The sequence below is a fragment of the Agelaius phoeniceus genome, chromosome 2 (genome assembly GCF_051311805.1).
Source record: "Agelaius phoeniceus isolate bAgePho1 chromosome 2, bAgePho1.hap1, whole genome shotgun sequence".
Classification (NCBI taxonomy): Eukaryota; Metazoa; Chordata; class Aves; order Passeriformes; family Icteridae; genus Agelaius; species Agelaius phoeniceus.
In genome coordinates this window covers 53,509,419-53,524,754 of record NC_135266.1, presented here as the reverse complement: position 1 = coordinate 53,524,754, position 15,336 = coordinate 53,509,419, and positions in this window count along the sequence as shown.

The following is a 15,336-nucleotide window of genomic DNA, read 5'->3' as shown; positions in this document are numbered from 1 at the left end:
CAGCCACACAGACTGCTGCTGCCAGGGCACTGCATTCAGCAGCACACAGGGATAGTGCTCATAAAGGGTGAGGAGAAACAGCCCAGCCCTGCACCTAACCTCTGGCTGATCAGGGGTGAGGTTCACAAGTGTAAACACACTTTCCACATACTTAGGTAAGACTCCTGAACATCTGCACAGGCCCTAAACACATCTGATATCAACACCCAGATCCTGGGACTTCTCACCAGTATAAAGCTCTCCTCCTACTTGCTGGATATTCCAGTCTGAAATAGCGAATTGCACAAATACACATACAAAATAAAGTCCCTGCTCTCATTTATATGTATGTGTATCCCAGGTTAAGAAGGTCAGAGTCATTGTGTTCTGCTAGTGCCATCTGAAGCCCCACCAGATCACTTAAAATGAATGCTTGAAATGTCTGATAGATTAGCATCTAAATTAATTTTTTAAAATCAGATGAGAGAGTAATCCATCTTTACAAAATATAAGTAACCATTATTCACTTAACTATTCATGATGGCAAAAGTACTTATATTAGTACACTAAGCCAAGAAAAATCTGAAAATAATATTTTTATAATGATGCTTGGTGTGTTGTACCATAAATATCAAGTCTATAAATTTAAATTGCAGTGTAGTGAAAATGCAAGGTACAAAACTCCAAATCTTACTTATAATGGAGTAACTTTCTGATCAATATGTTGTTATTATATTGGCATTTTTGTCATTGTACTACAAAGGTTCCATATTGTTGTCTCCTTATTGTAAGAGTTTCATACCTCCTTGATGTTTCTCGTAGGCAGCTCCTCTAAGCACTCTTAGAGGATTCTTCCTTCTTCTCACAGCAGCCAGCTGACTCCAGTTCCCCCTCAGCCACCCAATCCACTCTTTTATAGCTCTTCTCATTGGCTACAGCTGTGGCCTGTTAAAGTCAGGCCTGTTCCTTATCTCTAATAATTGGCTCAGCTGCAACTCCTTAGGGGTAAGATTACTTTTTATACTATCTTTATTTTCTTATATTCTATCCCCCTACACCAATACATCTAGAAAAATCACAAATCAAACCTTCTCAAAAATTTTATGAGCTAAGAAATTGTGGAAATAAATAATGTGCTCTATACTACACTATTTTCATTTCCATCCATTTGCACTCAGTTATATCTCTGTTCTTAATGAAGCAGACTGGGAGGGGAAGAGCTTTGCACTTGACTTTCAAGAGTATAGAACATTTCTCAGATGGAACATGTAATAAATTAGTGTATCATAGGTAGCTAGAACAATATTAATTAATGGGCAGATGACTATTAAGAGTGCTAAGTGAATGAAAAAAAGTAACGAAAATTGTTTCTCTTCTGAAAATCACTATTTATGTAGTTGCTGTAGTTCCTCTGTAGCTTCTCCAAGACATCCAGCAGTGGCTTTGCTGGAAGCTGAAAGTGCCTGCAATGGTCTGTTCATGCATATCTGCAAATAAAAGTGAGAAATGGCCTTTGTCTCCATTTTTAGTTCAATGTATGAGTGGCAAGATGGAAATCAGGCTTTTAGCGAGGAGCAAATTTTCTAATAATCACTTTTTTTTTAAGTGCTGCTGACCAAAAGTAGACGATATATTGCCATGCTGAATTTTAAGTAGAGTTGCACCCTAAAATTAACTTATTTGTAGACAAAAAATGACACAAGTGAAGCAAAGTTTAGATAAAACTCCCAAACTCAAACCTAAACAGATATCATAAAAACATGAAAAGTTTTCTAAACTATTCTTATTTCTAAGGATCATTATGTATTCATTTAGTTAATTACCAGGGACATTGCTGCTCAAGTCCCATAAGGAGAATTTTGTAGGGAAAATTATAAAAGTACGATTAAGTACATGACACAAAAACATAAAATTTAAGACAATGTGAGAATATATGTCTTTGGGGTTTTTTCCTATGATGTTATTGAAAATTACTTTCATAAAAAAGAAGTTAAAGAGGATAATATTTTGTGTGGGAAAAAAAATTAAATGACAACAAGATTTTTTTGGTGTGGATTCTCTGTTTTATATTTGCTTGATTGGTTGCTTAGTTTGTTTTGGGTTTGGGGTTGTTTTTGGTTTTTTTTGTGTGTGAGGGTTGGTTTTTTTTTGTTTTTTTTTGTTTTTTTTTGGTTTGGTTTTTTTTTTTTAATTTTTTAAACATCCATGAGAGCAGGATTACTGCAGAGAGCTCAAAGCTATGTTCCAGGAATCAAATCTACTATCGTTTTTGCATCTATATGACAGCATAAATAAACTAAACTACATGAAATTTTGAAAAGCTTCTTTATTAAAAAAAGATTATGCAATTTTTGAAAGATGAATCCAAACCTTTAATATTGCACATTGGCCTAATACTTTTTTGGATAAAACTGCAGTTTTCAGAGCACAGATGATTTTAAAATAAATCCATAGGTAAAACAATTCTACCTCAATTAACTGATAACGGCATTTATTATGCACCAAAGCAAAAGGCTGGAGAAAACAAAATATTCAGATGGCAGTAATAAAACAGGCATCATTCTTTCTATAGCTCATGTCTGTTGTAATAAAGAACAAAAAACATGTTTCGCAAAAGCTTCATTCATATTCCCAGGACTTTGGGTGCTACTGTGATTTAATTTTTCTTTTTTTTTCTCTTAGAATTTGAACATATTTTAGCTTTCTATTGTGCTGGGATAAAAAAGAAATTAAAGCAAATATAAACCTGGATTTCTGATTTGGGGGTAAAACCCTTATAAAAATAATAAGTTCTGAAGAATTTTGCAAATATTTTTTAAACAATTATGCTAAAACTTAAAATTAAGTCTTCTCCAAAAGTTCCTCTTTTGAAAACAACGTTAAAATGCAGTCAAAAGTTATAGTAAAAAGTATCTTATTGCCAGTGCAAGATATTGAAATCTGAAAGGTTGTTTTAGTTTCTCTTACAGTTCATTCAGGTAAGATCTGTGGAAAATTCTCATGTTTGAAGTTCTTTGCTCCCTCTTTAGAAAATCATCTGACACTAAGTAATTGAAATCTATAACATTGATTTGCTTTAATTCATTGCCCTCTTAGTGTCAGCTTCTGAAAATATGTGTCTAGTTTGGGTTTAAAAAGGCTTGATCACTGCTCAGTCTCATAGCACCCATTTTTTTTATATGTTCATTCATGTGTCTTTATTTTATGCGCTTACACCATAAAAGAATTTCCAGTTCTGACATAGATCTCTTTTTTCATACAACTCCGAGGATTCGATCAAATTTTTCAATGCAAATTTTGCTCACAAGAAATGAAAACAAATTAAAATTAATTTGTGAATAAGATGCAAAATTATCCAATAATATCAACAGATTGTCTGTTTCCAGTGTCTGTGGGCATGAGTTAATACACACAGTGTAATACACAGGCATTCCATAGTAATTAACTATTCAATACAAATTTTAACGGACTAAATCATGTTGCCTTATGGTTTCCATCATGGTGCATTGTTTCTGTGACGCTGCCATGGGAAGGCTGGAACAAGGATTTAATATCTTTGAGTTAAAAAAGCCCTTAAAAGTAAAACATTTTTCGTCTTTATCCTTGGAGATTCAATTTATCAGAGGAAAATTTCACTTTATGTAGGAAAATTTCAGATAACATCAAAAAATGCAAAGATAAATCTGAGATTAAGTAGGCTTGAATATATTCTTAACTCTTGTAATAAAAAAGTGCTGTCACTTTTTTTTACTTAAGATTTATGGAACTTAATCCATAAAATATATAGATTTAAGCAGTGACAAACTGGGGAAAGGCACTCCAATGGGTCCTAAATAAGCTGTTTGTTTTGAGCAATGTGCTGAAAACATGTTTCAGGTTTGCTGCTTTCATCATCCACAGCTGCACCTTTTGTAGAAGTTATCACTACATCTGGATGACTTTCAGGTGACTGAACAGGGAGAACAAATGAATGAAAATTAAAGGAAATAAAGGTACTGCACTCACAGACATTGTAATGTTAGTAGTTCTGCTGCTGGTTGTTATGGTAGAATTCTTCTCCTCAAAATACATTCTCACTTCCTTTGTTGCTGAGATTGTTCCTAAAGAAGGATAAATTGATTGTCTGAGTGGCTTAGTTTTTTAGTTTTTCTCCATACCCAGTCAGCAAAATAAGTGATCAATAAATAATATCGAAACCCCTTGGCAGGTTATAGTGATTTTGCATATGGACATAATCAGATTGCCTGTGGATAGTCCATGCACTTCAAAAACAAAGGGAGTTCTTCAGTTACAGAAGCACTTTGTACATATGTACAGAACATAGAGCACACATACATAAAAATGTATATCTAATAAATATACATATGTGCATATACAAAAAAAGAGAGATTTTAAAAGCAGAAATTCCAGAAGAATAATCCAGGAGGAGAGTATTATTAGCAATATTCAGTATATTTGAAAAACTCTTTGCACGCTTTCTTACTTGGTGTGAACATTAACAATCAATCAGATGACCGATCCCTAAGGTGCAAGAGAGCACAAAAATACTTGCACATACATGCATTCATGATCAGGGAAAAAGAGCTGATTTTACTAAGAAATAAAGGCATACCACATTTTCTTCATTTTTAAAAAAAATAACCCTTTTGAAAAGGGTGTTTTTTTCATGTTTAAGCTATTTGTCTTAAAAAATTTAGTCAATGAAGCAAAAACAGATTAAAGAACCCCACAACCTGTTCTGTGGCTACTGGTGCAAATATTAAAATATTAATTAGATAAGTCCTCAAAAAAAAAAAGGCAAATTTGTAGTAAAATACAATTTCTTTTTACATTGCCTGTGCCATGTTCCCTTTCTAAGGCATTAATATTAAGAAGGTGAATAAACCGTGTGTAGATGGTTTAAGTCTATAATAATGGTCCCCTTACATATTAGTAACATATGGGGTGTGTTAGTGCAATGCTTATGCAAGCCCTAGATTCTTAGGGACAGATTAATATGTATTTAGCAAGTGTAAGGAACTAGTCAGCATCTGACATGTTAGACAGAAGTTCATCTACTGAAGGCCTGAATTTGCAGGAGCTGCAAGCAGAACTCTATAGCTGCAGTAATGTCACTGAAACTTGTTTTACATGTCAGAATAAAGAGAGTAGAAAGAAAGGTACAGTTGGGCAATTTACTTCAAAATGGTGGAAACTTTGCAGTATTTAACATACTGCAGATAACACTTTACATTTTTGAAAAGTGCATTGTGCCATTTCTTCTACAACACTATTTTTTACCGTTCAGCTTTTGTGTGCTTACAGCACCATGATTTATTATCTGCTTCTAGTTTCTCTTCAAAGTAATTCTCAATCCATTTTATTTCCTTCATTAGCTCTCCCCTTGTTTCTCTCCTTCACCCTTAATCTCCCTTGCTAACCTTTCCTGTTTAATTTTCTTTTCCTCTTTAAACAGTTTTATCCAAAATGCATCCTCCACAGTTTTAAGAGCAAAATCCCCAGGCGTTCACCTTTCCATTCTTCAAAAAAACTTCACTTGCAAAGCGTGTAACTATCTCAGCATGTTATTAGTCAGTGTTGAGCAAAAGAAATGCTGCAGTGCTAAATGGAGTCATTAAAATGCCTAGTGACAACAATAAGTGCTTGAGGAAGCTGGCATTTCCCATTTGCTAGTCTAATAGCTATATTAGGGCCATCTTTCTTTTGTGGAGAAGATAAAAAGAATATATTCAGTACTTGACTGTTTCCATTCTCTGCCATTGCACTGCTCATGCCCTGACTTTATTCTTCCTCTGCAGCTTCATACCCATTTCTGGAAAACTGTTAAGTCTTTTTCTCATTCCTTTTAAATCAATACTAGTTTTAACATCAGCTTCAATGGGCTGTGTGTATCAGGCTCTGGAGAGGAAGGTGGTTCTCCACTAAATGCTTTTTGTCTCAAAGAGTGTTGAGTGCACCAAGCCTATGTCTGCTTGCCTGTTCCAGATATCTTAGGTGCATCCTAATAGGCTAGTCAGGGTACCAAGAGAAGCATAAATATGTTAGCCCAGCAATCAACACAAGCTTAATTGACCCTGATGAGAAGCAGGATATTTTATCTAGAGGCAAGAGGGTTCTTGTTCATGTGTCATGGAAGTACTTGCTAATCATGAAGTTAACAGCACTCTTTTTGGATTTCAAGTGGTATTCCCATTCTGATTTACAGTCTTCTACCAAAACTGGTGGGTTTTTTTCTGGCTGTAGTTTCTAAGTGGATGGTGGTTTATATATAAATATATGAAGTGCATCAGTTTTTTGGGGGAGTTTAAAATATATAAAAATGAGTCAGTGAACACATGGGCCTCGTGCTTGTTTCTTCCCAGTGATATAAAGTATAGAGAAATTCAAGGAATTTCATATCAAGATTTATTCTCAAGTCTTCAAACAATTTCCTGAGATTTGTTTGTAAAGAAGAAGTATCAATCAGGTAAATAAAGTAGAGAAGGTGTATGTAAAAGAAGATGTTATTCAAAAAAAAAAAAAAGAAACAAAAAAAGAGCATTGAATATTTTTTGAATGTAAACTTCTCAATTATGTACCAATATCATCATGGATCAAATGTTTGTGCAAGCCTAAGAATTAAAAACATAAAAAAGGTCAAAATTCAGGTCACTGTATGTTCCAGTTGCTAGCATGGCCTTCATGTCTGCATCTCTCAATGGACACTCATTTAACATTCCTGCCACGACATTTAGTCCATTTTAAACTGTACTAACTGATGCAATAAATTATGCAATATAACCTCAAGCAAAGAATTGTTAAGAGAGTTTGTATGTCCTGTCATTAAGCATCTGCTATTAGAAGCCATGCTATATGTTGAGCTAGAATCTCCAGACTAAACAAAAGAAGTTGCTGATAATAGTTCCATCTGTCATGAAATTAGGGAGAAATTTGCCACATTAGAGGAAACATTTCAATAGCATAAATATAGTCATTTGTCTCTGAAACCTTAGAGAGCAAATAGTAATGTAGATGCAACTTCCCATGACAAATTATGAACCTCAAAATTAAATTGTTGATCTTGTGTTTATTGGATTCTAACTTCAGATAGTATGTACAGATAGTATGTGTAACACCATTTTAATGCTTCAATGTCATCTAGTTTGGCTTGTGTTCTGCAGCATGTAACTGAAAGTTTGGGGTTTTGGGTTTTTTTGTTTTTGTTTTTGTTTGGTTTTATTTGTTAGTTTGCTTTTTTGCTTCTTGTTGTTGTTGTTTTGTTGTTTTTTGAGGGTTTTGTGGTTTTTTTTGTTTTGTTTTTTGTTTTTTCCATCTTGACTGCTGTTTCTATTGAGTTATGCAGATTTTCTTTGACAGTTTTACTAAAATTATAATTTTTTCTCTTAGGGAAATGATCAGCAGAGCACTGACACATTTAACCTTTGTGGTTTTTTAAGACATTGATGCTGAAGTGCTGAACTTGGTTTAGCTGTCATATAACTGCCAACTAGTTGCTCTCAATGGCCTCTTCTATCCATAGTTCAAAAATGCTGAAGCTCACAAGGAGTCTGTCAATCAAGAAACAAATCACACAGTTTTTCAGCTTTTTTTTTCATAAATTTGAGGGTTTTGCTACACATGAATTTTTTCTTTTTTTTAAAATTTATTTTAAGCATAAGAAAGTCATGAATGCTTGAGCTGAAACTTCTCTGCCCTCTGCCCTAGCTTTAGATACCTACACTTAGGTATCTACTCTTCTTTTGTCAATCAGATTAATTGCCCCCCTTGAAGTTTCCTGTTCATATGCATTGATTATTAAAATATAAAGTCTAACCCTGCTGTCAGTGATCAGTCCTGAGCCTGATCCATATAAAGTAACTATAGATAAATATATTTTCCTTGTGAATATCTCCTTTCTATAGTGGTCACTTCATCCCTTTATGTTACATACAGAAAGAGCAAGAGGAACATCTTCAAAAATGTGGTAAAACTGATTCATTTTGAGGAAGGACTTTTAATTGCACTAATAATTAGCAAAAAAAGAATAAAAATAATTAAAATTTTCATTTGGATTGACTGCTTTTTTCATCCGTACTTGTTCTTTTATCCACCTTTTTTTCCTACTCAATAGCTGGAATTGTAGATACTTAAGTAGGATATATTCTTGGAAGTTTTTTAAACCTATCTTATTGTAAAGTATTCTAAACATTAATCTAGTACTGAAATTTCTAGTTGTATTTTTACTTATTGCATTTGTTCTTAGGAAAATAATAATAAAAATTTGACAAGAAAATAAATATTTGTGGTTTGCCTGTTTCTGCCAAAGCTATGATGATCAGTTTTCACACACTGTTATTCCCTGACCTGATGCAAATATGTTGAAAGAGATCTGAAGGATGAAGGTAGCCTGAAGCGTAAGGAATCGGTTGTTATTTTCAGAAGTCCCAAACTGCCTTACTGTATTATGAACACTGAACTTAACATTTTCAAAAGCTATCTCTCTCTTTTGCAGAATATTTAATCTACATGTAAAAGGGTTTCAAATGTGGGTCCTTAATGCATGCAAAAAAGCCAATAGAAAAGAAAAAAAAAACAAACCACAAAACCACAATATTCAACAAACATGTGCCACTACTACTTTCAGTTAAAATAAATTAATGCAACAAGACATGCATCTAGTAAAAGAAAAGATCTACAAGAAAATGAGTAAGACATCAGAGAAATTTTTAAAGTGGTGTTGCAAATCACAGAATCACAAATTGACTGAGGTTGGAAGTGACCTCTGGAGGTCATATGGTGCAATAGCTCCTCCACTCAAGGGGGACAAATCATAGTTTGTTTCTCAGGACTGTGTCCAGATAGCTTGTGTAGACTCATTAACCTCTCTGGGCATCCTGTTGCAGCATTCAGACATGCTCATGGTGATAAAGTGTTCCCTGAAGTTCAGACAGAACCACCTGTGTCAAGAACCTGTTACTGGGCTCCACTGAAAAGAGCTTGTCTCCATCACTTTAAACCCTTCCTTGAGGTATTTATATGCACTGATTGATAATTTGCTTCTTGAGCCTTCTTTACACTGAACAGTCCCGGTTTTCTCAGCTTTTCCTCATGAGGGACAATCTGTTCCTTCAATCATCCTTGTAGTCCTTTGAGGAACTCTCTGCAGTGTGCTCGTGTCTCTCTTGTACTGCTGAGTTCTGAACGGGGCACAGTTCTCCAGGTGTGGGTTCATCAGTTTTTGAGTAAAGAGGAAGGATAACCTCTTGTTCTAGCACTGCCTGGTGAGCATGAGATTCTGCAGAACACCTGTCCTCATTAGCCCCTTTGCCATGTAGGAAAGGAAGTCATGAATGCACTCTGAGAACCATCTGTACTGTACATAAGATGTCCTGCTGTGTTCCTTTTCCAGAAAATACCAGGGTGGTGGAAGTGCCCTTGATGAGCAGGGCCTGTGAATATGAGGCTGCTCCTATCTGTCCTGATCTTCTTGGTTCTATGGAAAATAGAAACAATGCCACAGGATTGAGCTAATGTGGATGAAATGCATTGAGTTTTCAAGAAAATATGTATAATTTCATTTCTGTGCATGAGTTTAACTGTCTCATGGAATAATGTGCAGATATATTCTAGATAGTGACCAATTTTATTAGATTTTATTTATCTGGAAAAAACAAAAGTTTAAATTTTGACTTTTTTTTTTTTTAAGTCCGATAATGCAGCTTAGCTTTGTTCCCTTTATTGTTAGTTAAAGAAATATTCAATTTTGCTTTCAACGGGGCAGTATAACCTTCCCAGAAGCAAATTCCAAACAAACACGTTTCAACTACATTATTTGATATTCCTATTGGCCAATTTACTCCAAATAGGAATTTTGCATAACTGTGTTTCGGTCTCCTCTTATCTTAAATTAACTGCATGACAGTGCAACATGCATTGGACTGTAAATTAATTCTCTTCTGCAATCCTTCAGCAAGATGCTCTTGCCTTTGCATATGTCCTTTCAATTATGTCAAAATAATCATTTTGCTAATTCTAGGGTTATTTAACAACTGTTCAAATATCTGATATTTCACAGTAACAGAATTTAGTAACAGACACTTAGTGACAAATTTCGTAAACATCCATTTTTGTTTCATAGGGATTTTGATGCTTCATTTAATATTAGAAATTTTAGAGTGCCTTTAGAGTGCAATTAGAAATTTTTGAGTGCATTTATTAGAAATATAGAGTTCACATTAATCAACATAGAGTTTAATTTGCTCAAATTTATGGTCTAGTTCTAGATTAATTGCAGGCATGCCCTATTAAAAAAAAAACACAGAATTTTAATATACTTATGCCAAATCAACATGTGCTAAAGAATTTATCTACAGATTAAAAAGTAATCAAATCCTAAGTGTAGGAATCTAGTTTAGAAATCTGTTTTCTAAATTTTAAGTGTGTCTGCCAACAGTTTAATAGTAATAAATGTATTTTTTTCTTGTCATAAATCACATCTTAGGTTATAGATTGGTCATCACTACATAAGAAAGTGGATTAAACTGCAGCATCTCACCATGTAACTGACAAATTTTCCACCAAGATGATGTTTGGACCAGGAATCAGCCCCCTCCAAATAATCACCTGTGTTTCTGACAAAATATTTCCCAGGGAAAGTAAAATATCTTCCAGCAGAAGCGACAACAGGAAGAGCACACAAAGGTGGGTAAACTGTCTCACATGTACTGCATGGTAAAGAATACCCACATGCATTTGTCCCAGTTTCACTATTAACCTAAAGTTTACATTAAGTTCTACAGTTAGAAAAAAGTGAGATGACATTCAGTTCTCAGTCAGCATCAAAGTTAACTTATTATTCTAGCACTTCATTACAGTGAATTTTTAATTTTAATTTAAATTAATGAGATAAAAATAATAGCTCAAACTCTATCCCTTATGTTTGGCTTAATTAAAAAAGTAAATGAAAAACCAGTACAAATATTGTTTCATATATACCACATTTTTTGTGTGATGCTGCTACTTCTAATATTTTCAGTAGCTTGTTGCACACAGGTCATTTGTGTAGCTCTTGTGCTGTATTTTAACAAGAGGCTACTGGCTTTCTAAAATATTTCTTTGAATTAGAAAACTACTAAAAAATGGATTAATGCAACTGTAATTCTAAATGAAGAAATTTATTTTTTTTTACTTCTTTTTAACAAGCAGACATCTTTTCTCCAGAACAAAGGTAAATCTGGTGCCAAAATGAAAAGAATTTCTTTTATTTTTTTCTATTCATGATCAAAAGTTTTTTCATTTTCTTCTAATTTCTGCTGTTATTAGTAATACTGAGCAGTTTCAAAGACAGTTCATTTACCCTGTCCATATTGCTGCTATTACAAAAATAAATTATTAGGGGATAACACATGATTTCTATTTATACTAGCTAAACTGGTCAAAAACAGTAGTCTGTAGTCAACTTATTTCCAAGGATGTTGTAAAATAATTGCATATATAATTTGTAGCATATTTTTAATAATCACTCAATTTAAATACTAGACCTAAACCTGCTAGAAGGTTTTTTTTTTTATTTCAACATTGATATGTTAACTACAAAAATTTTAAACACCTGCTTTATTGTTGCTTTACAGATTAATTTAAAAATTAATTGGCAGATTTTTACCTTATACTCTGTGCATTTGTTGTATAATCTATTCCACTGACACTTCAGTTAGATGCAGATCCTTTGATGGGTTGGATATAAGATTGAGTTTTGAAGTGAAAACCTCCACAAGGTCTCTCAGAACCAACAGAAATGGTCCTTTTTAATTCTTGGGGCATCATTTAACGTTATTATATTGCCATGGCTATGTGTCTTGATATCCCACTTACAAATCTCATCTGAAGACATTTTATTTTTGCTCAAATATTCAGCACAAGAGCAGAAGGAAACCCACAATAATTTGAGCAGCACAAACATTTCATAGCTTAGCTTTGTATTAGTCAGAAAGAGAAACTTGCTCTGCTTAAAACTGTACTGGTTTTGTGAGTTTTTATGTGGATTTTTAAAAATATAGGTAATAATTTTTGAAAATCTACAGAATAAGTATTAATGTGTCTAAATTAGTACCTTCTCCCTTTATTGATACTAAAAAGTCATTTAAGTGCTTTCAAAGAATTGATCCAGTCATTCAAGATTATGCCTGCTTCCCTTTTTATCACTAAGATAAACATCAAAGTGTAATGGTAGGTAGAGTTTAGACCCTTAGCATACAGGGCAAATTTATCCAGGAAATCAGGATTGCTAGGAACATATCTATAATATCATCACCTATATTTGTCTACCTTCTCATTCTCAAAATTCTCATTCTAGGTGTTATAATTCAGTTCAGAAAAATTCAATGTACTTTTTGGGTTCTTTTATGAGCAATGATACCTTTAAAATTGTTTTGGTTTGTGTATTTTTCCATTAAAAGAGAGTGGCTGCCACAGAAGAAAACCTCTAGAGAAATTGCATCTTCTTTGCTGAACAAATAGGTATGCCCCAGGAGAGATGCTCCAAAGCCTGTAGGGTGAAAACTACACAAAATACAATGATAGGAAGTGTGAAAAGGGCTCAGGAACACCAGGGATTTGAAGTATTCACAGAGCAGAGAGGCTGAAAAAGAGTAACAGGAAAAAGACAGTCTGGCTATCATGGGGATGGAAGGAGAAGGTAATGAAGCATCAGAGTTTTCTCTTAGCAGACTTTTTCACAATCTAGAAACTGCAGAATATGCTGATGCCTTAAAGTATGATCCACCTGGATGCAATAGGAAAAAAAAAAGATAAATTATTCAGTTACATTTTTTATGATCTAATCTCCTCAAGCCTTCTCTGTTTAAAAGTGTCTTGGAATTTTTAATAGATATGTTCAACAAAACTGCCTTCCTGTTTTTAGTGGGTTGGGATTGATTTTAGGTTTATTTGAAATATTTTTATATTGGGTTTTGGGGAAGGGGGGTGCTGTTTCTTTGCTTTTTAAGTTTTTTGAGAAATGTATTATAAAATAACTAGTCAGATCTACACAAAAAATGGCTTATTCAGGGCCTTTTTACTTATTGGTTTATAGATCAGTGGAAAGCAGAGCTGGGAAGGAATTCAGGGTAGAGACCTACTCTGCCCCCTACCCAAAGGTATGACCAGCTCTACCCAACCATGTCTGAAAAATGCTTTTCTAAATTGCTGTTAGAAAGTATAATGAACACAGTTTCATATAATCAACGCAAATAATTTTCTGAAGTGTTTTCAACTCTCCTGGTCACTGAAATATCTTTTGGATAAATGCATTCCAATCCTATCACTCCTCAGTCTATTTGCAGAAGGTTAAAGGTTAAAGAGGCAGCTTTTTCCTTTTACTTGTGTAATTTTTTTTTTGTTGGCTTGTACATTTGAAGGTATTTTTTGCTGATCATCAGCCTTCCCACTGTCTGAATGCCTTTTAAACACTGATGTGACTTAAGCAAGTCATGCTTGATAGATCCTTATGATCATTACTGATGTTGTTTTTGAAGGTTTTTCAGTTGTTCCACATGTCAGAAATGAATATACTATTTTAGCAAGAAGAATTTCCAAATTATATTCCTCTGTTTTCACATGCAGGCACATGTGCTCATATGTGTACATGTACATCTAAATATACATAACCTATGCTCACTTAAACTATTTGTCCCTAAAATTTGTTGGCAGTTTGGAGTTTTTAGGGTTTGTTTTTTTTTTTGTTCTGGTTTTTTTCAGCTTTATTTAAAGTGGTGCTGTTAATTGATCTAATAATTTCAGAGGCTGGACTTTTAAGCAAACAATAGATGAATAAAGTAATTATAAAATTGAGAGAATGAACAGTGTCCAATGTACAAAATCAGTTGTTCTGTAGCCGTAAGATAAAGACTACCTGAGGTGCATACAGAACTCTTGGAGCTGGAAGGGACTTCTGGAGATCCCCTAGTCCACCCCACATTCAAGGCAGGGTCATTTAATGCACACTGGTACACTCTGGTAGCTCCTTGTCTTTTTTGAACTGGAGACCACAGCTGAAGACTATACTCCAGATGTGGCCTCACATCACCCTTGACCTGCTGGCCAACTCTTCCCAGCACATCCCAGGACACCACTGGCCCTCCTGGCCACAAGGGCACTCCTGGCTCGTGGGCAGCCTTTCAACCAGTGCTGGCCCTTCTCAGCAGAGCTGGTCTCCATTAGGTAAGCCTGGGGGATCCCTGGGGAGTATCCCTGACTACAGGCCTCCACTGGATTCTGCTGCACTGATTACACCCCTCTGATCTCTGCCATTCAGATGATGATCTGATGATGAAGTTATCATCATCATCTGATCATCAGCATCATGGGATGATCCTTATAACAACAAAACCTATAATCTCAGCAAGTCCACAAGTGAACTTCTATTCCAATTCTAGAAGTAACTTGTGACTTTTATTAAAACATATTTCTATGCACACACTAGAATACTAGTACACATTTTCCAAAGGAAGACAATTCCAAGAGCTGATAGCATAATGTTGAAGTAAAGTTTACAATACTAAAATAAGAAAGAAACAAACTATTTTCTCAAACTAAAATTCTTCAATGGAATTTTAATTTCTCCAATCCTTTACAATCTATTTAAAGACCTAATAAAGAAAGTTAAACAAATGAGTCATGAAGTCCAATACTAAACTCAATACTGGTTTATGTTGATCAATATTACAATTTATTTAATGCAATTCAACTTCTTTTGTGATTTTTGTCTACTACACAATGTTCCTTTAAGTTGTCTTGCTATTCATTTAATTATTGCAGGGAGATAGACATTCAAATTAAATTAAATCCAAATACTTTGACACATGGGAGGCATTTAGCAGCTGCTAATGTGAAACACTAAATTGAACAGAATCTAAACAAGAGTTTTAGAAACACTCCTCAAATGAAATTGCTTTCCTTAATGCTTCTGTTGTTGTTCTTACTTTTCCTTCCCCAGAAGAACCTTTCAAGAGAAAAACTTTCAAGGTAGCTAGGATGTCAAGTCTGTGACAATGGGCATGATCTTACCCGCAGAAGCATCTCAAAATAAGTTTTTTTTCTTTCATCTTTATTACCCATACTGCTATTCTTCTTTAGGTTTTGTTTCCACACAGATTCCATGATGCCAAAAAATTACCATAATAATTAGCTATAGAAAACTAAAAATTGTATTTTAACTGTTAGAAACAGTTATGTCCTTTCTACAAGACAAATAATCAAACAAGTTTGTTTATTCAAAAAGCTAACCACATGAGACCTGTTTTTTGCATTTACTATTTATAATATTTGACATTTATAGCATCTCTGCATCATAGTTTTTTTATCTGTTAAGAACTATCATAG